This window comes from Narcine bancroftii, chromosome 13 (genome assembly GCF_036971445.1).
Source record: "Narcine bancroftii isolate sNarBan1 chromosome 13, sNarBan1.hap1, whole genome shotgun sequence".
NCBI classification, from domain to species: Eukaryota; Metazoa; Chordata; class Chondrichthyes; order Torpediniformes; family Narcinidae; genus Narcine; species Narcine bancroftii.
The window spans coordinates 19,070,659-19,096,309 of record NC_091481.1 but is presented as its reverse complement, the minus strand read 5'-3'; the positions used below and the strand labels follow the sequence as shown (position 1 = coordinate 19,096,309).

The 25,651-nt window shown below is 38.0% G+C and overlaps 1 long non-coding RNA gene across 3 annotated transcripts in view; it reads right to left on the bottom strand.

The window, feature by feature from the left end:
- The window catches only part of LOC138748128 (uncharacterized), a 233,303-nt gene that overhangs the window by 1,756 nt on the left and 205,896 nt on the right, over positions 1 to 25,651 (bottom strand). For 2 of the 3 annotated variants that reach the window (XR_011347811.1, XR_011347809.1), the window contains 2 exons: positions 14,527 to 14,611; positions 330 to 4,102 (listed from right to left, as the gene is read on the bottom strand). This is a non-coding gene — a long non-coding RNA (uncharacterized lncRNA). The remainder of the gene's footprint in view (positions 1 to 329; positions 4,103 to 14,526; positions 14,612 to 25,651) is intronic. The other variant, XR_011347810.1, reaches the window with a different exon arrangement.

The following is a 25,651-nucleotide window of genomic DNA, read 5'->3' as shown; positions in this document are numbered from 1 at the left end:
TTATTGATCATCCATGATCCCTTTCACTTAAATGAGAATATATGCCTTCACCATCCATGCAAGACAGTGAATCCTTCTTCCTGAACACTCGTTGAATCCTTCTATCAAGTAAATGAAATCTATCACCCTTATTTTGATTACCTCACTGGTAATGAAAAGTTTCTTCCTGTTCACCCTATCAAGGCCTCATTCTGAAAGTAAGATCCTTTGTTCCAATAAAAACAACCCCACCACTGCCAATTTCTTCTAGCAAACATCCTTGTAACTCTCCTGCATGCTTCCTTGTGCTAACATATCCCTTCTGCAGTGCATTAAAAAAATTTACTCACAATTCTCTAGCTACGGTTCAATCCTGTTTTGCACAAATTCTTTCTTCTTTCAATACACCAAGATTAGTTCTTCTGAATCTTTGGATTTTATTACCCTGATAATAAAGCACAGAGAAAGCAATCCTCAAGTTTAGATGGTCAGATATTTTCAAATCATGCTTCTCTTGATTGTTCATGTACATCAGACACCTCAGATTCAGATTTATTTTCAAAGTGCATATACAACATCACATCCAATGCTGAGATTCTTTTTTCCTGTGGGTGAGGCAGAATTACCACTTATTCGTAGTCCAAAAAACTGACTCAAGAAGATACATATACATGTAAATGAAGAAATGTAAATAAACTGATTATGCAATAAAGAGAGAAAAAAAATCAATGAAGTGCCAAAGTTAGAGTCCTTAAATGAGTCCCTGATTAAGTTTGTTGTCAAGGAGTCTGATGGTGGAGGGGTAGCAGCTGTTCCTGAACCTGGTGGTGTGAACCTTTGGATTAACAGTGAGGTCATCAAAATAAGGGTCATCGATTTAATTAACTTGATGGAAGAATTAAATGTTCAGGACAGACAATTTTTACGCATCAAGATTTACATAATTAGGGCCCATTAACAAATTTGAAAATCTGTCCATCAGTTCATAAATTGTGCCGTGAAATAATAACATACAATAGAAGTCCAAAAAATACCAGAAATCCAGAGCACCTGACCATCCGGACTTTTCAAAAACTCTCAAACTTAGCAGGTTTTTGTGTGTGTGCGTGCATGTATAATTGCCACAGATGCATAGCGGCAACAAGTGATCACACTTGTTGACTTCAGTTTCCTTTAAAACTCCTCGTGTTGATAAGTGAGATATACTGCATTTGATCATGAATAAACCATCAACATTTACCTCTTTGTTATTCCTCCTTAAATTTGAATTTTAAAAGTACTGTCCAAGAAGCTGAGCAGGCAGTATATAGGATGATCCTCAAAACTTAAAAATGTCACATCAAAATCAAAGGTCGTCTTGTATGCCAAGCATAAAATCCTTAAGAGCGAAGTCTTCACACCACTGCCATCTTCCCGCCGGCTCCAAATCAATCTTGTGTGTGTCCTGTTAGTTACCACTGAAGTCTTAGCACTCCCCTGTGGGGTACAGGGTTTAAACGGCTTGTTACAGGAGCCGATGGTGGTTTATTTTAAAATATGCTAATAAAATTAAAACCTTTACCAGGTAATTTGGTATTAAATTATTGTGATTTGCTTTTAACAGCATCGATAGGTCATCAGGGAAGTGCCAGATTTTGGGGGAGGTGGGTGGTCGTGTTATACAAGGAGTATCACCAAAAACCTACATTTTAGTTGGTAATTCCAGGAGCCGTTCCAGAGTGGACCCTATACACCAGCATATATGGGTATACACACACTGATATCTTTATTGATAAATCATCTAACAAGCAGTCTTCAGCATGTCCATTTTCTTGCCTAGACTACTCTAAGATCTCCAGTAAGTAAGTTAACATGATCTGTCCTTCCTGAATCTGTGCTGCATCTGCCTAACAGAATAATTTCTATTCAGATATCTGGCTATGGTATCTCTTTCTTAATAATAGCTTCAAGCATTTTCCCCAAGTGCGAACATAAAGCGAACTGGTCTATAGCTACGTTTTTTTTAATAGCGGAATTATATTTGTAGTCTTCCAGTCTTCAATGACGTGTCCAGATCCAGAGAAATTTTAATTTAGCTGGACAGCACAGTAACAGGCCCTTCCAGCCAATGAACCATTTACCCCAAATACACAAATTAACCAGCAATCCCTGTAAGTTTTGAATGGTGGGCACACCTAGAGATAATCAACGCAGATACGGGGAGAAAATTTAGTAAATTACCGTAAGTGCATTTTCTGTAACTCCCATTTCTTTCAATACCCTGAGTTGCATTCCACCAGAACCATGGGACTTATAGTATCTACCTTTAGGCCCACAAATTTTCCCAGCACTAACACTTTACCACTCTACACACCTTAACATCAATCTTCAGCATGTTATCTGTCTTCCACAGTGTAAACTGACACAAAATGTTTCAGTCATATGTGAAATATGAATTTTGTTGATAACTCTCATGTGAAGCCTCAAGAGACATTTACAATGCAAAGGAATCTCTATAAGATGTAATTGTTTTAGCAAAGACAAGTTTGTAAATTTCCCAGTCAATCCAGGCCACCAAATTTTGCTTTAAGCATTGTAATTTCTTTCCAAATAATGGATCCTGTGAAGTTATAAACTTTATTGTCGAGTTCACAGGTACAGTAATTGTTGTAGCTGGAAGAACTGTAAAGATTTTCACAGAAAGTGATATGCTTTCTGTATGTGACTAATGGCACTCATTAATATCCTCCATTGAGGTGAAATGTACAATGTTTCTGTAGATGCCAAACAGTTGCTGAATTTTGAGTCAATATTTTTTTTCAACCTGCACTGAATTTTTCATTTTCTTTGTCTATTCCTTTCTCCACAGCTTGAAAATATTTATTGCCAGAATGATTGCTGCTTCTTTAACATGGCTAAATGAATGAATTTGCATGCAAACAATAGCTAAACTTACTTCAACCGTAACAGAATGCTACTGTTTGATTAGTTGATACGCAAAATTTCTGACTAGCTCTTAATAGTCAATCCTCAAAATGCTACTTAATTGGCAATTTAGTTATTATTTCAATGTTATACTTTTGAACAATGTGCCAGTTCCTTAGTGAATGAGGCAAATGTTAGTTTCCAATAATTATGCCAAAACTGAGATCAAAACAAGAATAGCCATTGTGATACTGAACTGCTAGGATAATTTTGTTCAGCCTAGATCAATAGCAGTGCACTAGAGCATGCCAGGAGCTGCTCCAAATACTCAAAATGATTTACCAACCTGACCATATGTTCTCTAAGCAGTAAAAGAAGCACGTTATAAATAGAGCTAAGTATTTCCACATTCAATGGATCATTTGTGGCCTTCCTGATCTAGGATATTATTTCTCCATCAAAACGAGAATGATCAAAGTTCTTCTCAGCTTCAGTGATGCTCCCTGTGAGTGCAAAAAGCAAGGTGAAGTAATTGCTGCCATATTTTGTAGATAGCCAACCAGCCTGTTTCCATGCTGTATAACTTGATAACTCTATACAATCCATCCCAGTCCACACTTCCCAGATTTTTGCCAATATAATTATTTCTCTTAAACATCAATGAACCAATGAGAGCACCAATCACAACAGAAACTAATAGGATTTCTTGATAGTTTTCACATTCTGATAGAGATCCTTTCTTAGCAAGTGTAACACCCCTTAATTGTCTTCCAAAGAGGTTTTAGAAATTACATAATCAAGCATTTCACACTGAACCTTCTTCATCATGTAGGGCACTGAAGCATTGATCTCTCTGAGTACACTTAGTTTATGGCCAGGTACATCTCTTGTTAAATCATATAAGTCATATTCAGAACAGGAAGACTACATGTTACATCGATGTTAAACTATGTAATCACTTGTTACCATATCACCATCGGCTAGACCCTGTTGCTTTCAATTAATATCAAACTCAAGAAATAATTATAGATAAAAGAGGAAACAAACCACCATTTATAATGCTACATTCTATTTCTATTAGTTGTCTTGACGTGAGATCACAGATTTTCAGGGAAGAATTTTTTTGGAAGAACAATGTGTATTTTCTTGAAGCTTGTGTGATTCTGTGACTTTATAGTTTTGCTCCAATGAAATCCAGTGCAAGGTTTGTTCTCGTCTCCTGTAGAAAAGCAAAGGGATTCCCAATTACTTATAATACCTGATCTTTCTGGTAGCATCATTCAGAAACAAAGATGGTAGTTAATAACGATCTGCTACTTTAACAGTGGTGTTGCATTTGGAGAACCTCCTTCCAACATAGCATAAATAAGTTACATTTTATGGGATTCATGCCACTTCAATTGTGACTTTGGATAGCTACATTCTGGTATTTACCATTGTGGTGACTAGAAATTGTTTGGAAGTTGGTCATTCTGCATTTACAATATTATCCACATCATAATAATTTTGTAGCCTAAATGATAGAAATTGATTTACATTATTTGACAAGATATTTCTTCCTGGATTAAATATATCAAGTTCATCTTTCAAGCAGAACACTCTTATCTATTGTTCCATTTTTCTGAACCTATTCCAGAATGTTCATTAAAACATCAGCAATTTTTTTTTATAAGTTGAAGAGTCTGAAACAATCATTCTACTTCCCATTTCCCTGATGATGCCTCGTTTGCAAAATGTTTCCAGCATTTTCTAATTTTATTCCAGATTTATATCACCTCCAGTTCTTTTATTCATTTACAAAATTCTTGATACCAGTTTCAATATGATTACTAATGCTGAGGGAACTCCCCTCATACATCTTTCAATCATCCTAATTATGCACTGGGTGCTTGATGTTCTGAATGAATAAGAGCTTCTCCTCAGATTTTACATTCAAAAAATACTTCACTGATTGTAATGAGTATTCTTTTGGAAAAAAAAAAGAATAAATGGCTGCCGAAATTATATAATGGTAACATTGTGGCGGCTCCCCCAGGCAACAGGTGAGCCTGCTCATGGAGTCACAGGCAAGCCGCGGAGATCTGACTGTGAGAGTTCCAGGTGCAGGACAAGCCCACGGCCTGGCGGCTGATGTCACAAAGGTCCTGGGAGTCGCAATCATCACTGGGTTCCAAGGGATTTAAGTGCACACGAGAGTTCCATGGAAGTCAGTTGGTTCAACTCACTTTCCACTCCAAGTGGTTCTTTCACTCACTGCGTGCCTAGTGCGACAACAACATCGCAAATTTTCACCACTGTAACTTTACTGGTTTACAGCTCTTCATTAGTAGGTTCTGTTCCTCATCTTGCCTCCAGGTGTCTTTGTCACATTGAAGTAAACCAGAGATCATTCAATATTGTTCATCTCTTGATTAATACCATGTTGAATTCATATATCATCCTTGTCTATACTGTCCTTTATTGTTCCTGATTAAGCAATGCATTAATTTAAAAAACCTCATCCTTGTTTCCCAATCCTTTGATAACTTTATTCAGTCTTGAAATCCCAATAACAAACGTGTATTCTCCATGAATGAGCCACACTGCTGTGCTATGTGCTCGATGATGGCAGCCCATTTCCATGTCACGCCACATACCTCCCACTAACGACTGTTTTTTCCATGTCTCCTTGGAATAATCTCTTTATGCCACCCATTTGGTGCCCTGTGCAGGTTGTTCTAATGTAATTTTCACAAATGCCCAAGTCAACTCCTGACTTTTCCTTTACACTTTATGGCTCCTTTCCCTTTGTATCTCGCCAGTCTTCTCCAAGTCTGGAACTCCTTGAGATAGACATTCTTCTCCAATTCTTGAAATCCTGGCCTATCATTTCCTCCTATTTTCACCCCATTGTCTTTTTTCATTGTCCCTAGCATTTGGTTACTCATAAGGTCAATATTTATTACTCAACCATAATAGTCCATGAACATTCTGTTGCTATGAGTAATTGAACGATATGTTTCCACAATTAAAAAAAATATGTGGCTTGCAGGGAGCTTGAGTTTAACAGTGTTCATATGTCCCTGCTACTATTGTTCTATTTGTGTATTAAGCAGGTGGTGTCAAACAAGCCTGGATGAGGTGCCATCATCCAGATAATCATGGGCAACAATATTTTTTTCCAAAGGTTTTATTCCTGATAGGCAACTTCAAGCTAATTTCAGATTTGCTGTATCATGTAGGAAGAGGGAGAATCCTTAAATGAACTTTTATTGAATTTGGCATGTTTAATCGCACATTGATGCTGACATGTTGGGTTACTTCAAATGGCCCAAAGAATGTTTGGCCTGCTGAATTTCGTTTGTCCTCTGTGGCCTCTCATGTCAGTGCCCAATAATAGGCCAGGACTGATGGATTCCATTTGCCCTGGTCGCAATATCCTGGTGAAGCCTTTCACCGTGTTCGACACTGACTGCACCAAGACCAGCAGGGAAGACGTCCAAGTGCAAGTGCAAAAAGTGAACTTTCAAGGACATGCTGCACTTCATGGTTTTGTGTGATTGAGGTGGACTTAAAATATAACAGGAAATCACAAAAATGCCTTATATCTAAGTAACAGTACATGATAGGAAATCTTAAGGCGGTTTTCAAGATCAGCAGCTCAAAATCCACATAATAGGCACAAAATTGTACAGGAAGCAAAACTTTCCTGGTCCGGTGTAATCTGCATCACACCACAGTGCTCTGCATTGATAGGAAGGAACTGCTTACTGTACTATAATCAGAATGGCAGCTTTGACATGGATGGGCACTCCAGCAAGTGCAGGGTATTTTAGCGCTTGAGCCCTACAGATCATGAGAAGACTTTGGGAAATCGTGAGGTGAGTCTTTTTTTGCAGGAGGCCACATCTCCGACCTGCTCTTGCAGCTATAGTACGGCCTCAATCACAAAGTTGCTCCAGCAGTTTGGTTTTTGCTCCAGATTCCAGCATTTGTGTCTTTCACCTACTGCAATATCTCCCCAAATTGTTGATTGTTGTATCATCTTAACATTTTGCTAGCTGTGATTGAATAGCTATCGGCAAACTGCAGAATCACTTACCCCGTATATCACTGTGCACTAAACGAATCAATGATTGCACATTTTTCTCGTTATTGACAATGTATCTGAATTTGTTTAAAATATATTGAATGTGGTAGAGACCCGTTGGATGCTCAGCAACATTCCAAAGTCATAGCTTTGGTATTATTGTCCGCTGAAAGCCTCAATACTGATAATTTTTGTTCATAGACCTTTGGTATCAAATCATAATGTGTGCAGAGGAATGTGGGTGTGCAACTCCCAGATGCTGCAGGCATCTTTCCCCTACCTTCTCACTTGTGAATGAGATATCAGTCCATAAATCACCTGCTTCTGACCTGCTGCCATTTGTTATTGGTTTAGAAATAAGGCTGTTTATTAAAATCTACCATTGTCACTATCAGAGATGTCCAAATGAGAGAGGTAATGTCTTTTCCACCCAGCCTCCCACCAGGAGCTTAAAATCCATCTTATTATTTCACAGAAATATTTGCAAAGTCTCAGATTAGTCAAGAAGGTTTTTTTTTTAAATTAAACAATTTTTTTTAGAGGAGCAAAACACACCTATTAGTTATTTATCACAGATGCATTGACAGGCAATGAGGAAAACTTTCAAATGAGGAAAACTTTGGCAAACAATACAACCTTTTGCTACCCCTCAAAAGCGCTCAGCTTGCACATCTTAACGAGCTGAGCAAAATCATTCTATTCTAATCCTTTAGGTCAGAGTTGATTTATGTAGCTGTGCCTCTAGAAACAAAGTTATGGAAGCAAAATGATGTGGCCTGACCATATTAGTGATGAACTATTACTTAAACATGGAGGAATACAAGCTATCTGGGAAACCTTCGTTCCAGCATTACTTAGATTAAGGTACAGATGTCAAATAATGTGCTATACAGTTGCAGAGAATACTTTTACAAATGAAGGTTATCAGTTAATTTTACATTTTGTGCATCATGGAGAATTTCAAATTGTAACAAGGAAGAAGGAACTTCACGTTTAAATCTTCGACCAGCGGCACATCACATTTTACAATGCCGTGACCACACTGAATCATGCTCTCAGCTTTGCCTACACCAATTAATGCAACAAAAGGGATACCACTCAAAATGAGCTACCTCACCAGTCAGCACAATCTAGGATAGGACCTGGGAGGGTCTAATTATTCACATTCCTCAAGAAGGTGGAACTAGGTATTCTGAGGATTTCTTTGATATATTCTCTGTGAGGTAAAAAAAAACCAGTAAATTATGTTATACTTTGAAAAATATCATTTTAATTTCCACAGACATTGAGCCATATTCTATTTTACAGCCCGATGTGTACTTGGTAAATGAAAGCCTGAGAAAGAAGTTTAGTAAATAAATTCAGGAAATTCCCAGGCATCACAGAATCAGAATTTATTGTAATGAAAATTCACAAAAATGAATTGTTTCACGGCAGCATCACTGTACAAACATTCATATACCATCTTACAAAATAAATAAAAATAGTGCAAGATAAAGAATTTTGTGAGTTTCCTCCCGGTTTCTAAGTGTTTTAGCCCAGTGGTTCTCAACCTTTTTCTTTCCACTCACATACCACTTTAAGGAATCCCTATGCCATCGGTGCTCTGTGATTAGTAAGGGATTCCTTAAGGTGGGAAGGAAGGTTGAGAATCACTGCTCTAGACTCAATTGTTACTGGAATATTTTGCTTGAAAAAAATTGTCACTGGCCCATTTCCTTTGGAGATATGAAACCGTGCACAAAACGAGTCAATGAGGTCCGATTAAAAGAGTGGTTTTCAATCTTTTTCTTTCCACCCACATACCACCTTAAGCAATCCCTTACTAATTACAGACCACCTATGGTGTAGGGAATGCTTAAAGTGATATGTGAGTGGAAAGAAAAAAGTTGAGAGCCACTGTACTAATGTAACATGGAGCCATCAATCCATGCAGAGTGGAAGATGTGCATGGATGTCCATTCCATGATTTTGGCCTGTACTTCATGTGGAGATACAGGTGATGAAGGCCGCTCTTGCAGAAGCAGGCTCCACGGTGCATGAGAGTTTTGGACATGAAGTGTCCAGAGCTTTTTTTCCTGGCTCCATTTGTTCCCCTAAGGGTCAAATAATCTCTCCATAGTGGTTTGTCATTCCTCCCATCATATGGTCAACCCTTGTTCCATCTTTACAACATATTGAAATGAAAAACACCAAGATAAAGCCCTTTTCAATGTCCCTCAGAACTACAATGTAGAAAAATATCCACAGGTATCCATTGATCTTGCTAATAGCTATTGGTGGGCCAGTGGTTTTTGTCAACCAGATTCATAATTTCTGGGGTCTCTGGCTTTTTTACAGATAATTTGCTGTTAATGAAATATTGACCAGTGACCCTGGGAGATCCACTTTACCAGCTTTGCACTTGCCTACCATGAAATTGCAGACTGAAAATAAAAGAATACAATAATTTTAGCCTTCCTGCAAGTAACCCCTGCATTTTTAAATGTCGTGTTTCTTTTTCCTTATCTGTCACAGCTGTTATATCTTTTATCCAGAGAGTCTGCCGTGCCTTCACAGTGCTGAACTTGTCGAGCCTGTGCTCTTAATTCTTTTGGAGATATTCCATTTCATCCACCTGCAAGTAGTTAGCTGATCAAAAGGCAGAGGGTCAGCCTAAAATCTGAACACTAAGTCATTGACAGATGCTGCTTTTTATGTTTTTGGTTTGATGGAAGAGGAGGTCATGTGACAGCAGTGTTATGTCTGGTTGCCTGTGGATTTAAATCATCAATTTAAACCAAAGTAGCGGCTTTCCCTTTTTCTGCCCCCCAAAGATCTCAGCATATAACATTAGACAGCGTAAAGAAGTCTCAGAATAATATATGCAGCATTTCTTTGTATAACTAAGGATTTTCCCCACATATTTTACCTTGAAACACAAGATGCACTGAGAACATTGGCAATGAAATTGTGGTTGGCTTTTCTTTAGACATGGCAGGCTTAATTCAGCTGTTTTTCTGCTTAATTGCTGGTGTTCCATCTACACTTCACATGCTGTTAAATGCTTTAGGAAGCCATGTATCATGTGCTGGTCACATGATACATGGCGCATCTTCAAAAGTAGCTCTAAATAAGCTCGGGCTAATGTCACTATTTCACAGTCTCTATTGGACACATTGCAGTCGGGAACATTAATGTTTGTTCCTAATATGTTCAAATCCTCTGAGCATCTATAGTTTCACTACCTCCCCCACGTCACTTCAATTAGCCAAGAAGTAGAGAAAGGTATGTTTTCTGAAGTATACAGAAGTAGTTTAAAGAATCTAGAATGTAACAGCAACAGTATTTGTGTTAAATGTATATCATGTCTATACAGGGTTCTGAATTTTTTTAGGCAAATGTCAATAGAAACTGCCTTTCTTGTTTCACTTTCAATCCAGGATTCTATTAGGTTTTACCACGGCAAAATTTTGGTTCCTTTCTCCACATGATTTATCTTTTGATTGTGTGTTGACATAAGATTAGATTTCCGTCCATGGATGGGCAACACGGTTAGCGCAAAACTATTTCAGTACCAGTGACGTGGTTTCAAATCCGCCATTTTCTGTAATGAGTTCGCGTGGTTCGCCTCCGAGTGCTGCGGTTTCATCCCACGTTCCAAAGTTAAATAGGGTTAGGAGGTTCATTGTTCACGGGTGCATTTTGGCAGCGTGGGCTGGAAGGGCTTGTTATCGTGCTGTATCTCAAACATTTTAAAGAAAAACAGCTCCTCTGATTTTAATCTACAACTCGTGACTAAATCAGATCTGCCCATTTCACATGATAGCCAAATGCGTAAATTGCCCCTACTTTGTTTCCATGCTGAAACTAAATGGTAACAATAAAACTGAAGCTTGCTAAGTAACAGGAGGAAAATGGTACATTGATGAAACAATAGGCCTATAACATTTGCCTGAATACGTCACCCTCTCAACCCTCAGAAAGATACATGACATGGTAGAGTAGTAGTTAATGCCGCAGACAAGCAACCAGAATTCCAAAGATATAAATTTTAATCCCACCACAGTAGTCAGGATATTGAAATTGAACTAATTAAAAAGGTCTGGAATTAAACAAAATCTCAAGTCTCTGTTAGGGTAACCATAAAGCTATCAGATTGCTATAAAAACTCCTTCAAGGCAGAAATCTTTGTCCTTAGCTGATCTGGCCTGTATGTGGCTCCAGACTCACCAATGTTTTGACTCTAAACTATTTCCTCCTCAGTTCAAGGGCAATTAGGAATTTGCAATACTTGTAAGTGGCGCCCACATCCTATTTCTCGAATGAAACCTTGCAAGCATTTCAATAACACAGCTCAAAGATTAGCATCAAGTCAAGAAGGGAAACAATCTGTTAGAAAATCTTTTGAAGATGTCTGGAGCCAGGAGTCAGAACAAAGGTTTTGATTGGCTCTTTGTGAGACACAACAACCAATAGAAGGAAGAGGAGCCAAAAGTGGCTGGTCTGGGGGTAACAGTGTTGTGACTGAGGGTCACTGTTAAGTACTGGCTTGTGAGGGCTTTGGGAAAAGGGCTGAGCAGAGGGACAGGTCAAGTCTCCTTTCAAATTCTCAGACTTCGTTCAGTCAGAACAGAGGTATGCTTCTCCTGGGATATCCGGGAAACTGCACCTAAGGCAAGTGTGCCCAGCTACATTCCTTTACTGGCTGAGTCAAGAAAATTGAGCTGGAGTTGGATGAACTTGGGATTGTCTGTGAGAATGAGAGTAGCAATTATAGTTAGAGAATATAAAATAAAGGCCAATACAGCTCATGAACAGGCCCCTCAGCCTATGCTGAAGGTGTCCAAATCAAACTAATTCTCTGCCATTGGACATGATAGATAGCCCACTGTCCCCTTCATATATCTAGAAGCCTCTGAAGTGCCTATATTGAATCTATTTTCTCCGTAACTCCTGGCAATCCATTCCAGGAATATACCACTCATTGTGTACAATATCTGTCTGACACATTTCCCTTAGATTGCCTCCCCTGCACCTTAAGTGCATGTCCTCAAGTGTGGTGCTTCTGTCTTGGGGTGAAAAAGTAGGATTGTCATCCTATCAAAACCTCTTGTGATTTCATACACCCTGATCAGATTGCCCCACAGCCTCCTATGCTCCAGAAAGAATAGCCCAAGTTTATCCACTATCTCCATAGCCTCTCAACGTTTTTCTTTCCATTCACATCCCACTTTAGTATTCCCTGTGGCATCGGTGCTCTGGGATTAGCAAGAGATTGCTTAAGGTGGGAAGTGGGTGGAAAGAAAAAGGTTAAGAACCATTGCTCTAAACTGAGAAGCCTGCTGGTAAATCTCTTCTGTACCCTTTCCACATTTCTTCCAGCAATAGAGACTTGAATTGCTTATAGTATTCTAGGTGCAACCTAACCATAGGCATATGCTGCAGGCAGTTGAGTGACCATCAGGAAAGGTTAAGGGGGCAATCAGAAGGGTTCCACTGTGGTTATTTCTCTTTGTAACAGGTGTACTACCAATCAACCACAATCAGACAGAGAATTGTAATTAATTGCTTTTAATCACCTTAAAGTGTCCACACAGTTTGCACATTGCAGGGCAGGTTCCAAGACAGGTACTATAGGATGGGTTTGGATTGCCTTTAATGGGATATCTGGGAGGGGGGAGTCACAGGTTCAGGGGGTGGGCCAGCCTATACATACACCTATATACATAGTGGTAGCACCACCACAGGTATATCATTTTGGATACTACTGAAGGTGAAAATGATCTCATGTGAGGTACTGGGTTCCAAAGTTGGGAATGTGATTTGGCTGCAAAGCCACACTGGGAATATTGGGTTGGCAGTCCTAGTGGCTCAGCTATAAGAAGGATTTCAATATGTTAGAAGGGGGTGCAGAAGAGATTTGCTAGAATGCTGCTGGGTTTGAGTTGTCTGGAGAGGTTGGATAAGATGGGACTCTATTCTCTGGAGAATAGAAAGCTGAGAGGTGTTCTTATAAAGGGTAGTAAAATCAGGAAGGTAATTGTTAAAGTTGATGCTTGCAGCCTTCTACTCCCAGGGTAGATTGGAGAACTAGAGAGCATAGATTTAAGGTGAAAGGAGAGAGATTTAAAATGGACCTGAGGGGCAACTTTTCTACTCAGAAAGTGGTCAATATCTGGAACAAGCTCGTAACAATGACGAAAAGACATTTGGACAGATATATGGATTGGAAGGACAGGGACCAAATGGACGTACATCAGACCAACCCAGAATGCCAACTTGGCTAATGAAGGTGAGTTGGGCAAATGGGCTTGTTCTTTGTTTTGTGACTCCATTGCCATGTATTTGATAGGTTGGGGACATAATCTTAGGAGGAGGTATACTGAATAATTGTGCTATTGTGACAAATATTTCTGCCAGCTTTATTCTTCTGGTTTCAATAATTCATTTAGGAATTCCAACAATTATGCCAATACTGTGGCTTGGAAACTTAAAACACATTACTGAATTTTTGTCTGCAACTCTAGTGCATCCATTAACACTCACAGATTTGCATAGTTCCTGAGAATTACTCTTTAATTCAGCTTCTTGTGTTGCGTATGGGAAAACTGAAATTGCCACAGTTAGACTTGTCTGAGTTGGGATCAAGTTAGTTGAGAGCATGAGAATGGTGCAAAAGAAGTGTGGATTATGTCACACCTCATTGTAAATTCCTTGTATGAACCTTTCCTTTTGGATATATAAAGATGTTTCAATGTTTTTTGTTTTTAATATACACTGATATCAAACAGACAGAATCTATCTTTTCACAGTCTCTCTGATTCCAATGCAGAAAAAATAGCAAATGTTACATTATCTTCAAAATTTGTTTCCAAGTTATGTTGTGGCTCTATTGTTTTTTAAATCATTTCAAAAAAGCAATGAAACAGATCAAAAAGGGGATTTTAATCCAAACAGAATGAAGTATGGCCACCAATAAGAACCAATTAACACTTAAATCTTCCATGGCTTTGAAATGTCAACTTAAAACAGTTGTTAAGTTAAAACAGTTGTTTGACAGAATGCCTACTTATTGGGATTTAATTCTCTTTGGTCAGTCAGGGAAATCCTCTCGTACATGCAAGAATCAAAGCTAAACAAATACCAAAAATTAAAAATGAGCACTTAGAATCTTTTCTAAAGAATAAAAACATTTTTTTAAGATCCATGGAAAGAATCTCAAAGTCCACAATAACTTCTGTTCTTGGTCATCAATTTTTTTTAAAAATTCCCTTCATCTGTTCAAAGCTGAAAATTGATATGTTTCTCTGTTGATGAATATCACAAGGCAGCTGAAACTATTTCAAATATTATGTGAGATGCAATTGAAGACAATATTAGAGACATCTGGTACAATCATTATCCAAAAATGTGAAAAGCCTGCATGAATGTGTGGAGTGATAATATTTCTTTGAAATCTGTACAGATATCACAGTAAACATTAGCCTATTTTCTTCAGTTGCCATGTTCCTCTTTTTGCAGTAATGTTTGTCAAAGGTGTTACACATTGGCTTTTTAAAATGTCACACTTCCTTAGTCATCCTTGGTTTTACCTGCCACATGTAACATTGACAAACTTGGCTCTTGTCCAGGTTCTAGGCATCCCTGCCTGATGGAGGAGTAGCTTGGCATTCCAGTCTGGGAAAGACACCAATGGATTTATTTTTTTTTAGTTGAAGTCTTTGCATATCTTCCTTGACCACCAGGGAAGATAAAGTAGCCAAAATTAGTCACAGACTGCCTTTCAGAACTGGCATCATGAGATATGATTACACATGATCTGTCAGAATGCTTTACCACCATTTAAGAAAGGAATATTGTTCAATTGGATAAAAAAAACCTAGGAGGCACACTAATTGATCAGCTTTTCCATATTTTTCCTTTGTAATTTAATGTTTTCAATGTTAAAATGACAGCAAATCAAAATCCATTTGAAACAAAAATGTAACTTTGTTTCAATTTTATACTATGGATTAACTATTGATAAACTACTAGTTGTCTTGTGGGAGGAAAATAGAGGGGTGATGTTAGAAGGGGATTCCTGGGGTTATAGTGGTTTATAAGTAATAAAGATAGACTCTTGGAACATGATACTTTACATAATGTAAGAACATAAACAGAAGCAGGGGAAGGTCAATTAGCCAATTTTTACCTGCTTCAACATTCAATTGGGACATGTCTGATCTTTTATCTCGGGATCATTTTTCAGTTCTAATCCAATATGTATTGATTATCTTCACATACAAACATCTTTTGATCTTGGTCTTTAAATATACACAACGACTGAATCTACACAACCCTCGTGACTCTCCATTTCAAGGCATTTTTTCTTGCCTCAGTACAGAATGTTGACCACTTCATTTGAGGCTATGTACACTGCTTCCTGTTATCCTTGTCATGAGAAAATTCATTCCCTCAACTACTCTGCTAATCCCTGTTAGAACATTATAAGCTCAATGAGATCACCTCTGATCAATCTAATTGCCAGGAATATCAGCCTTGAGTGCTTGCCTCTCTTCATTAAGCAACTGCCCATTGTGTGACAAATCTGGAAAATTTTTGATCACTCCCTTATTGCAAGTATATTCTTCCTAAAAGAGGAAGACCAAAATTAATGTGTATACAATGTCACATATCTAGACCTATACAATTGTTTCAAAATATTTTTACTCTTGTACTTAGACCCTTGCAAAAGAGACCAACACCTTCCTTATTTCCTGATTGTGTGCTGAACCAGTGCATTAGCTTGAAGTAAAGCATTTAAGTCTACAGACACTGGTTGAAGTAAAAAGCAAGATCAAGAAAGGGAAGAGGGTTGCTGGAGATGGACTAGGTGAAATTGAGATGGAAGTTGGCAGCAAAGTAAATGAAGTTGATGAACTCCTCACGGGTGCACAAGGCAGGCCTGATGTAGTCGTCGACTATAGTGGGGGAGGAGTTGAGGGGACTTGCCTGTGTAGGCTTGCAGCATGGATTGCACCACAAAGCCCACAAACAGGCAGGGATAGCTGTTTCCTTGTTTGTTATGCCTGGGGCCAGAGGGGACCTTTCCTGTGTTTGTTACATCAGGGGCAGAGAAAGCTACATCCAACACATTATCCTCTGAAATTTCCACCATCTAAAAGTTACTCCCACTACTAGACATAAAATCCCCTCCCCCTCCACTTTCCGTAGGGACTGCACCTTCCATGAATCCTTTGTCCACTCATCCTTCCCCAATACTTGCCCTCACACCCAGCATCTTCCAGTGCCACACTTGCTCCCACACCACCTCTCACCACAATTCGAGGCCCAATACAATCCTTTCAAGTGAAGCAACAGTTCACTTGTGCATGCACGGGAGTTACCTACTTCATCTGCTGCTCTCTTTGTGGCCTTTTCTACGTCGGAGAGACCGGGCACAGACTGGGAGATCACTTCATTGAGGATCTTTGCTCTGTGTGCATCCATGACGGGGATCTACCAGAGGCCAACCTCTTCAATTCCACGGCCAACTCCCATGCTCGCATGTCTGTCCAGAGCCTTGTGTACTATCCAACCAAGACTATCTATAGTCTTGATTTTTCCATCTGGGCACTCTCCAAAGGCATTAACATTGACTTTTCTAGTTCCAGTTAGCCTACTCTCCCTCCCTTCCCTTTCCCTTTGTCTTTCGACCAGCTTACCACCCCCTTCCCTTTCCATTCACAGTCCCATCCCTCCTCCCCCTGCTTGCTGGTGTGCCCTCCCTCCCTTATCCACATTACCTTCTGCCTTTGGGACTGAGCTCATCTCCCCACCCTTCTCCCCCACTATTCTGTCCAGGCACCTGCCTACGTTTTGTTCATACTTTGATGAAGGGCTCAAACCTGAAATGTTGGTTATGTATCTTTCATTGCTACATAGAGCTCACTGTTTGACCTGCGGAGTTTCTCCAGTGTTGAGTTTCTACTTTTATTTCAATGAAATATGTACATAGACACACATGCCTTCCTGAACACCAATATTTTTAGCTTCTTGTGATTTTTTTTTTTAAATAAATCAATTTTTGCATGAAATGGGTGACAGCATGTGTTTCCACATTATATTCCATGTTCCTCTTCAAGCCGGGAAACAGTTTCTTCCCACTGAGTGTGAGATTGATGAATGGTATCTGGTAACCTTGGGTCTCCAAAATGAAACTGAATAAATTATGCATATTTTATATTTTCAAGTGTGTATGTGATTATTATATGTGAGGTGAAAAATGCATTATATGCGTATGTACATGCACTGTGATCTGGAGAAACACTTTCATTTGGCTGTATAGGTACAGTCAGATGATGGTGAACTTGAAGTTGAATTTGAACTTGAACAATCAAGCTGCCATTTAATTTTAATTCATCAGCGGACATGGACAGGTTGTACTTGATTCCCTTATCCAAATCATTCACATACTTGGTGTGATAGTACAGATCTATCACCAATGTATAAAGTGTATATAGTTACAGTATCTAGACTGTGCTTACAGCGATTGGCTGAGAGCTTAGCCACGCCTACTGTCTGGGCCTTAAAGGGTTGTATCCCTAGCCAGGTCGGATCATTCCGGACTGGTCGGCCACCTGTGAAGAGCTCCTGTCTTTTGCTAATAAAAGCCTTGGTTTGGATCAACAAGTGTTTGATTCTTTCGACGAGCTCTACACTTGGGTATCCAACCCAGCAGCTGAGCCACCTCAATAGTTAGTCTCCCATTAAATCCAAAAATGCCTGGTTTATTTCTAATCTCCCTTTTTAATAGGAGATTTTTTTATGATTCATGAGCCAACATTTAATCCAGTCCAGTATCTTACCTTGAATTATACTTATTTTGTTGAATATCCTCTAGTGCAGCACCATTTCAAAGGCCTTTTGCTAATTTAAATATGTCATGCCTTCTTGTTCATTATCTACAGTTAAAGTCCAAAATTCAAATGCCTTAAATCCAGACCACCCGAGAATCCAGACTTCTCAAATGTTTTAATTAAGCAGGCTTCGATGTGCGTGCGCGCGCATGCACGCCTGCGAATGTAAGCACCACAGATGCACACAGGTCACAGAACTTGATAAATAATTTTGTTTTTTTGGGTTTTGTTTATTAACGAAACATTTTTCAATGTAAAACACAATCAAAATTTGCCTGTTCATCCCTTTATTCTCCTTAAATTTGAATTTTAGAAACACTGCCCGAGAAGCCAGAAAATTCAAAAATCTGGACCGACTCAATCCCCGTGCAGTCCAGAGTTTAGGACTTTGATTGTATTTTACTTGTAACCATCTTCTGCAATGGCTCATGGCTTTTCATGTATGATTTCTCATTCATAAATCCTAGTTAATTTGACCCAATTCTGTTATTTTTGTTGAATCCAATTTTTCAATGATCATTTTTCCTTAAATAATAATTTCCTGCTTTTCTCTATTTGTCCTTTCTTAAATAGTGGAGTCTAATCTGTGGAATCTGTTCAGGAATTTTGGAAAATGATGGCAAGTACATTAATGATGTCTGCAGCCATCTCCTTCAAAACCTTGAGATTAAATAGATTTAATTTATTTTGTCCCATTAATTTCTCCAATACTTTTAGAATGCTAAAGTTTTTATATTCCAGACACAAACCAGACCCGTTCTCTATTATTTCTGAAAGGCTTTCTGTGCTGTCTTTCATAGAACTTGTATTCAGTCTCTGAAATTTGCTTATTCAACAATATAATTCTTTTCTCCATCTGCAGGCGACTCGTATTAATTCATAATCGTCTTCTTGTTTTGTAAAGCTACAGGTGCTTGTAACAAGGATAACAATTATTCTGATTTTATATGGGGAAGCATGCTTAGTGTAGTGGTTTGCTCAGCCTTGTTGCAGTCCTGGCGAACGGGACCATGGTTCGAATCCCACACTGTCTAAGTTGTTTGTACATTCTCCTTGTGTCTGCATGGGTTTTCCCCAGGGGCTCCAGTTTCTTCCCACCCCTCAAAATGTACCAGGGTCAATTGGGTGTAATTAGGCAGTGCAGGCTGAAAGGGCCTGTTACCATTGCTCTGTGTCCAAAAATTTAAAATGTGTGCATAATCAGCCTACTTTTATATCTCTTGCTGGATGATAAATTCTATATCCCTAGTGACATCTTGGTCCTCCCTTTCTGAAATGTTCTCATTCACAATGGCAAATGATCTTGTCAATATTGTAAGTTTTTCATTAAATCGGAGTTTATTTTAATAATCATAAACCATAATTGGACCATATTTCCTGATGTTTTGTTTTCCTATAAGGGCCATACATGTGTATTGGGTCATTATTTGTCTACATTCATAATGTTTCACCTGATTTCCAATCTACCATAGCCAACGTTCATACCTGTGTAGTTTGCTTTTTGATTTACAACCTTGGGTTCAGATGAAACCAAATCACTTTCATTCTTCATTTAAAAAATTCTATCATATTATGCTCAATCTTCCAAAGATGCTCCTTATCTACCAGATTAATAATTCACCCTTTCTCATTGCACCATACTAAATCTAAAATAGCTGGCTTCTTCAATGGTTTCTTCAACATAATGATCTAGAAAACCATTTTTATTGACTACACAAATTTGCCCTCCACACTATTGTGGCTAAATTTGTCTTTTATATTTTAATATTCCACACATGCAGGAACTACAATTATTATAATACTACAGATACTCCTAAATTAGTTTGGTGATCTATTTACAGACATATCCTCCATAATTATTGTTACCCTTGTTACAGCATTTGTATTTTTCTCATTGATATTAGATTCTGTTTATTTTGGGTCTATAAACAACCTCTAGCAATGTTTTCTACGTCTTGCTGGACCTTTCCTCCACACAAACTAATTTGATTTCTTTGAGAAATTATTCTTTGATCCAGCTTTATCCTATTCCTTAATATTGGGGTTACTTCTCTCGCCTGTATATTTTGTCCAATTCTCTGAATATTTAAATATTCTGGAATACTTATTTCACACTATTAATATCCACACAAAGTAACTTTGAAACTCCATTTCTGTAAAAGATATTTCATCATTTCAATGTATTTCTATTCAATGCACTAATTCCTCTTGTTTTCATTGCTGCATACATTTAGATCAAAGGCTTTCAATTTTCTCTTACCTTTTCCATTGACTCTAGTTAGTGGTATAGTCTTTATACACTTTTCCTAATGCAATCTTTTATTAATTAGCCATTTTACCTCCTTCCATCCTTTCCTTGTCTTTATTTTTCTCATCTGAACTCTTCCATCCACTAACTCATCTTGTTTGTAGCCCCAGTTAATCATGGCACCAGAACCTTGAAACCAGAACTGATTCAATTGAACTTCTTCCTCATGGTCTATATTTTCAGTTTCCCATGAATTGAAACCCATTTCTCTCATTCGCATTTAGCCCTTAGAGTTAATGCCACTTGTGGCTGTGAATGTGGCTTAGCCAGAGATATATAGAAATGATTAGCTTTGTGATTCCGCTTTATTTAAATCCTCACAGTTCTGCAAATGCTTCGGAGAGGAAAAAATACATTATCTGTGATTTGAATGGTGGAGCAGACTGGAGGGGCTGAATGGATGAATTTAGCTCCTACATCTAATCTTATTGTATCAAACCTGATTACATCTATTAAGAAAGAGCCTACACATTGCAAAGGCTTGTGACTTTTATCATACTGACTGCCTGATGAAATTTGAGGCTTTGCAGTGTGATATTCATAAATAATACAAGAAAAGACTTTGCTACTTTAAAAACAACCAGGCTACATAATGTACACAACAGAAATGTTTGTTTGACCTTATCAAGAAAATAATAGCATGACCTTATCATGCCATTGTGCTTGAAGATTATGCTCTGTAGAGCATTAAGGATTATTAGTTTCTGTTCCATGTCATTATTGGAGAACAGACAGGTTGGGGGAAAAAATAAGATTTATTTTACTGGCCTTATAGTCCCTAATGAAAGCATTTCTCCCCAAGCCGAGTAAGTTTCTCCTCCAAGCGAGTCAGAGTACAATGGCACAACATCTCCAACCTTTGCTCCTTTGTTCTTCATGTTTTATTGCAGGAGTTCTCAACCTTTTTCTCACCTATAAACCACCTGAAGGATTGCCTTACTTATCATGGTCCACAGGTTGAGGACTAATATTTCATTGTATTCCAATATTGCGAACAGTACACTTCACATTGAATCGTGAGAATTGAGCAAATAGTCCTCTGGCAGTATTACATTTCACAGGATTTATAAATGCTTCTTATTAAATGGTCTATAATAAAAAAAATATAAAAGATGTTGGGATTCCAATGGAAACCACCTTCCAAATGTAAATCTGAAGATCCATTCTATTTATTAGTTGCTTCACTTCATATTTATGTTCATCTTTGATTTTATTAAATATCTTAAAATAAATTTTATTTCACTTTCTTTCATTTAATCATTTGTTCTTTCACAACATGCTGTGATAAATATCTCTACGTGAACCACACAGAAATCTGTAAGGGTATGATTCAGAAGGAAAATACATTCACCTTCCTTTCAGAGTATCTCAAAACTAAATTTAAAAAAAAAAACTTTGGCTCTTGTAATCAAAAGTACTATTGAGATGGAGGAAATATTCTCACACAATCAGTAATGTTGATCAAGTGATGACCATTGGCCAGAAATGACTTGTTTTATTTTGCATCCAATGAATGCTGTGGGATCGTTCGTATCTATATCCTGAAAGACCTTGGCAAAACATTGTAGAGCTCGTCGAAAGAATCAAAAGACTTGTTGATCCAAACCAAGGCTTTTTATTATCAAAAGACAGGAGCTCTTCACAGGTGGCCGACCAGTCCGGAATGATCCGACCTGGCTAGGGACATAACCCTTTAAGGCCCAGACAGTAGGCATGGCTAAGATCTCAGCCCATCGCTGTAAGCACAGTCTAGATGCTGTAACTATATACACTATATACATTGGTGATCTGTACTATCACAAACGTGTAATCTAACAATGTGGCTTTTGAGTTGCACCATTCCCTCAGTTCCAGACCTTTGTGGAATTTGACACATGATCCTAAGAGCTACTATGGATAGTTTAAGTTCATGTCAGGTTATACTTAAGTTTAATATTAACACTGTATTGCTAATGTTTTAAAATTTCCACCACTTGTGTACAAATCAGATCTTCCTAGGTTTAGCTAACCTAATTGCCCAATTATGATCCTTTCATCCATTCTCCTAAGCCAGATCTGGTGAGGTCAATCTCAACATCCTTCTCTACCTGATATTTGAAGGTGAGATCCTGATGATCAATTGGCCTGACACAAAATGTCGCTGAGGAATACACTTTGCAGGGTCTGACAGCAGGCTAAGTTAGGATGGCAAAAGGCAGAGTCACCTTACCTTTGCCTTGTGTTATACCTGTAGCTCAATCTGTACATTTCTTAAATTAATGCCAAAGTTTTAACAGATTTTAAAACAGTTGTGGAAGGATCAGATGGATATGGGCCAAGAATGGGTAAGTGATACAAATGGGATGGCCAACTTGGTTGGCAGAGACATCCTGCTTTGGTCCTTGAAGCTCGATAACATTATAACTCAAAGAACTGACAGAAACAATCAAATTTGAAGTAGAATTAATAAAAAACTGTTTGAAATAATTGCAAAATTAAAATGAATTTTCCACACTCCAAAAAATTGGGGATTGGGTTGGTTCAGAATTTCCAGATTCTTGGGCAATACTTTAAAAAATAAAAAATAAAAAATTTAAAGATCATAAAGAAGAGATGAACAGGTACACTTAGCTTGTTTATTAACTAAACATTTTTTATATTAAAATACAAAGTCCAAAAAAAATTCATTTCTGCGCATCTGTGGGGCTTGCATGTGCGTGCACACAAAAGCCCATTAAATTGAAAGAGTTTGAGAGTTTTCGAGAAGCCTGGATTCTCAGGTGGTCCTGGCATCTGGAATTTTGAACTTTCACTGTAAAATAATTTGAAAATAAATTCTTGATCCATTGGTTCAGAAATGAACCTCATCTCAGAGGTTTATAATGGGCCTTTAATGTTTGATATTATGTAGGCATCACAATATATTTAAGGTTCACTTTTAAAGTTCAGTTTTCACTTCAATTCAGTTTTTGTAGTGGGTTGAGGATTGATATCACCCACTTCTGATAATCAGATCCTTTATTTCTAATAAAGCAACTTGCCTTCAGTCCTGAGGTGGTCTGACAGATTGGATAAGGAACATTTGGGTTGAGTGTTCCAAACAACAGTACAATATTTAAACTCAGATTCAAGAGAACTACAAATAGAAGAAAACAGTTAATTAGAATTGAATTTTGTTTTGAAAGCTCCACCTTCAATGGCCATCTATAAATTTCAGGGTTTTTGTTTAAGCCAAAGTTTTTTTCCCCCTGGTGCATGTTGTGAGGTTTTCCTTTGTGTTCTTGATAATCGCCTGATGAACTGATGGTGAACAGGGCACAATAGAAAGATTTGTCTGACAAGGTTTTCTAATGCACAAAAATTTGGGGGCTAATTCACTGATTATTTAGCTGACAGTTTTTTAATATATTGAGGCACTCAGGTTTTCAAATTTCTTCATGTCCCAATAAGTCATCTGCAAGTATGAAAATGCTCTCCCTTTCAAATGAGCAGTTGGAGAAATCTGAGAAGAATAGTTACTAAATTGCATTTTAAAAATTAAAAATAAAAAAAATAAAAAATCTAGGGGTGATCCTGTAAAGGAATTCTGGTGGACTATTCCAATGAGGTGTATAATCATATTTGTTATTTGGATTGAGGATCTGAAATGTTCCAATTTCCAGCCTAAGTTTAGGAGATTACAGGCATTTCTGTGGAATTCTATGATTTCCCTTTACAGTTGTGGTTGGAAACTTGTAGAAACTTTGCAGTTTTCAGCTATTTTTATTGCATCTGTCCCAAAAATTAGTTTGTTTCTGCAAATATATCACTGTCTGAAATGATTCCCCTGTGAATCATTTGCCTCACAAACTAACACTCCATTTTAAACTTTGACTTGATAAGTTTGATTTTCATTCAAAGACTGCAGAGGGCTCTGACAATGTAATTTCTGAAGATCTGCTAATCATGGATCTGGACCTACTGTTTAAACCTCAAAACACATCATATGTAAAACATGAAAGTCTACAGACACCGTGGTTGAATTTTAAAATCCCAAGGCTGGAGAAACTCAGCAGGTCAAACAGTGGACTTTATATGGCAAAGAAACTAACATTTTGGGCTTGAGCCCCTCAAAGTTTGTGAGAGCAGTGAAATAATTTTAGTTTGCAGACATTTAAAAATGTTGCATGAGTGCATTGATGAAGATTTATTGAATGAAATCATTCCATCGTTCAGTAAAATATCTGATACTGGATTACTGATTTTCCTTTATCACAATTTGACCAGAACCACTGCTGCTCTAGTGTATGGTTTGTTGGAAAAAAATAAATGTATGGTTAGGATATGAATTTTTGATCTGTTGTGCTGGGGGGAAAAAAATGATCATATGCATTTTTCTAATCAATTTGGGGATTCCAAAGAAATTGGGCAATGGGTAAAATATTAATAAGTGTAATTAATTTCTTTCATGAAATATGCTGTTCCCTCTATCTTAGTTTTTTTGGTTCCTGGAAGGATAAGCAGTGAGTGAATTATTTAACAGTGAAGAAATGAATTATAATCAAATTAATAACACAATGACTGTTTGGGACACCTGTGCTCCAGAGGGCTCTGATCCATAGGCACCAAGGCACAAGCTAACTTCAAAGCTAAGGGCTTTTGTTGACAAGGGAGGTTTAGGAATAAAATCAGTTATAAACTAGTTCAGGAAGCTGAAGAATTTTCTAGGCTGTTTTGTGCATCCATAGTTTCTACTGGAAATTAATTGCATAGCACAATCTTTCTGGATGAGATAGGGTAAAACAATCCTTTTGTCTCTCTGTTAGAATGGGTTAAACATTCCACCCCTTTAAAGAGGTCACATAAACCAGTCCTCATCGAGGGATCAGCAGTGGAAAAGGTCAATATTCCTGGGTGTCATCTCTAAAGACCTGTCCTGGGGCCTCCATGTCGATGCCATCTCGAAGAAAGCTCGCCAGTGGCTATGCTTCAAGAGAAGTTTGAGGAGATATAGTATATCAGCAAAAACTCTTGCTAATTGTCTGGAATGGAGGTGCCAATGCACAGGACAGGAAAAGATGATAGTGTTGTGAACTCTGCCAGCGCAATCACGGGCATCAGTCATCACTCCAAAGACATCTGCAAGAGGCAGTGTCTCAAGAAAGCAGCCTCTAATTTTTTTCTTTTTATGCTCTCGATTATAGCCCTAAGGCTGTAGCTTGAATCTGCAGGAGAAGAAAGACAGACACACGAGTAGATTGTATTCGACACTCGCAGCCTCTAATCTCAAGGACCCTCACTCCCCAGGCCATGCTCGCTTCACACTGCTATCATCAGGATGGAGGTACAGGAGCCTGAGGTCCAAAACTCAATGGTACAAAAAAATAACTGCTTCCCTTCTTTCAACAGATTTCTGACTGGACAATGAACCACAGACATTACTGTACTTTCTCTTTTTGCACCAATTTATTTAGTTATTTATTATAATTCATAGCAATATTTGTACCTGTAATACTGTCACAAAACAAATTTCACGACATGCTCATGGCAATG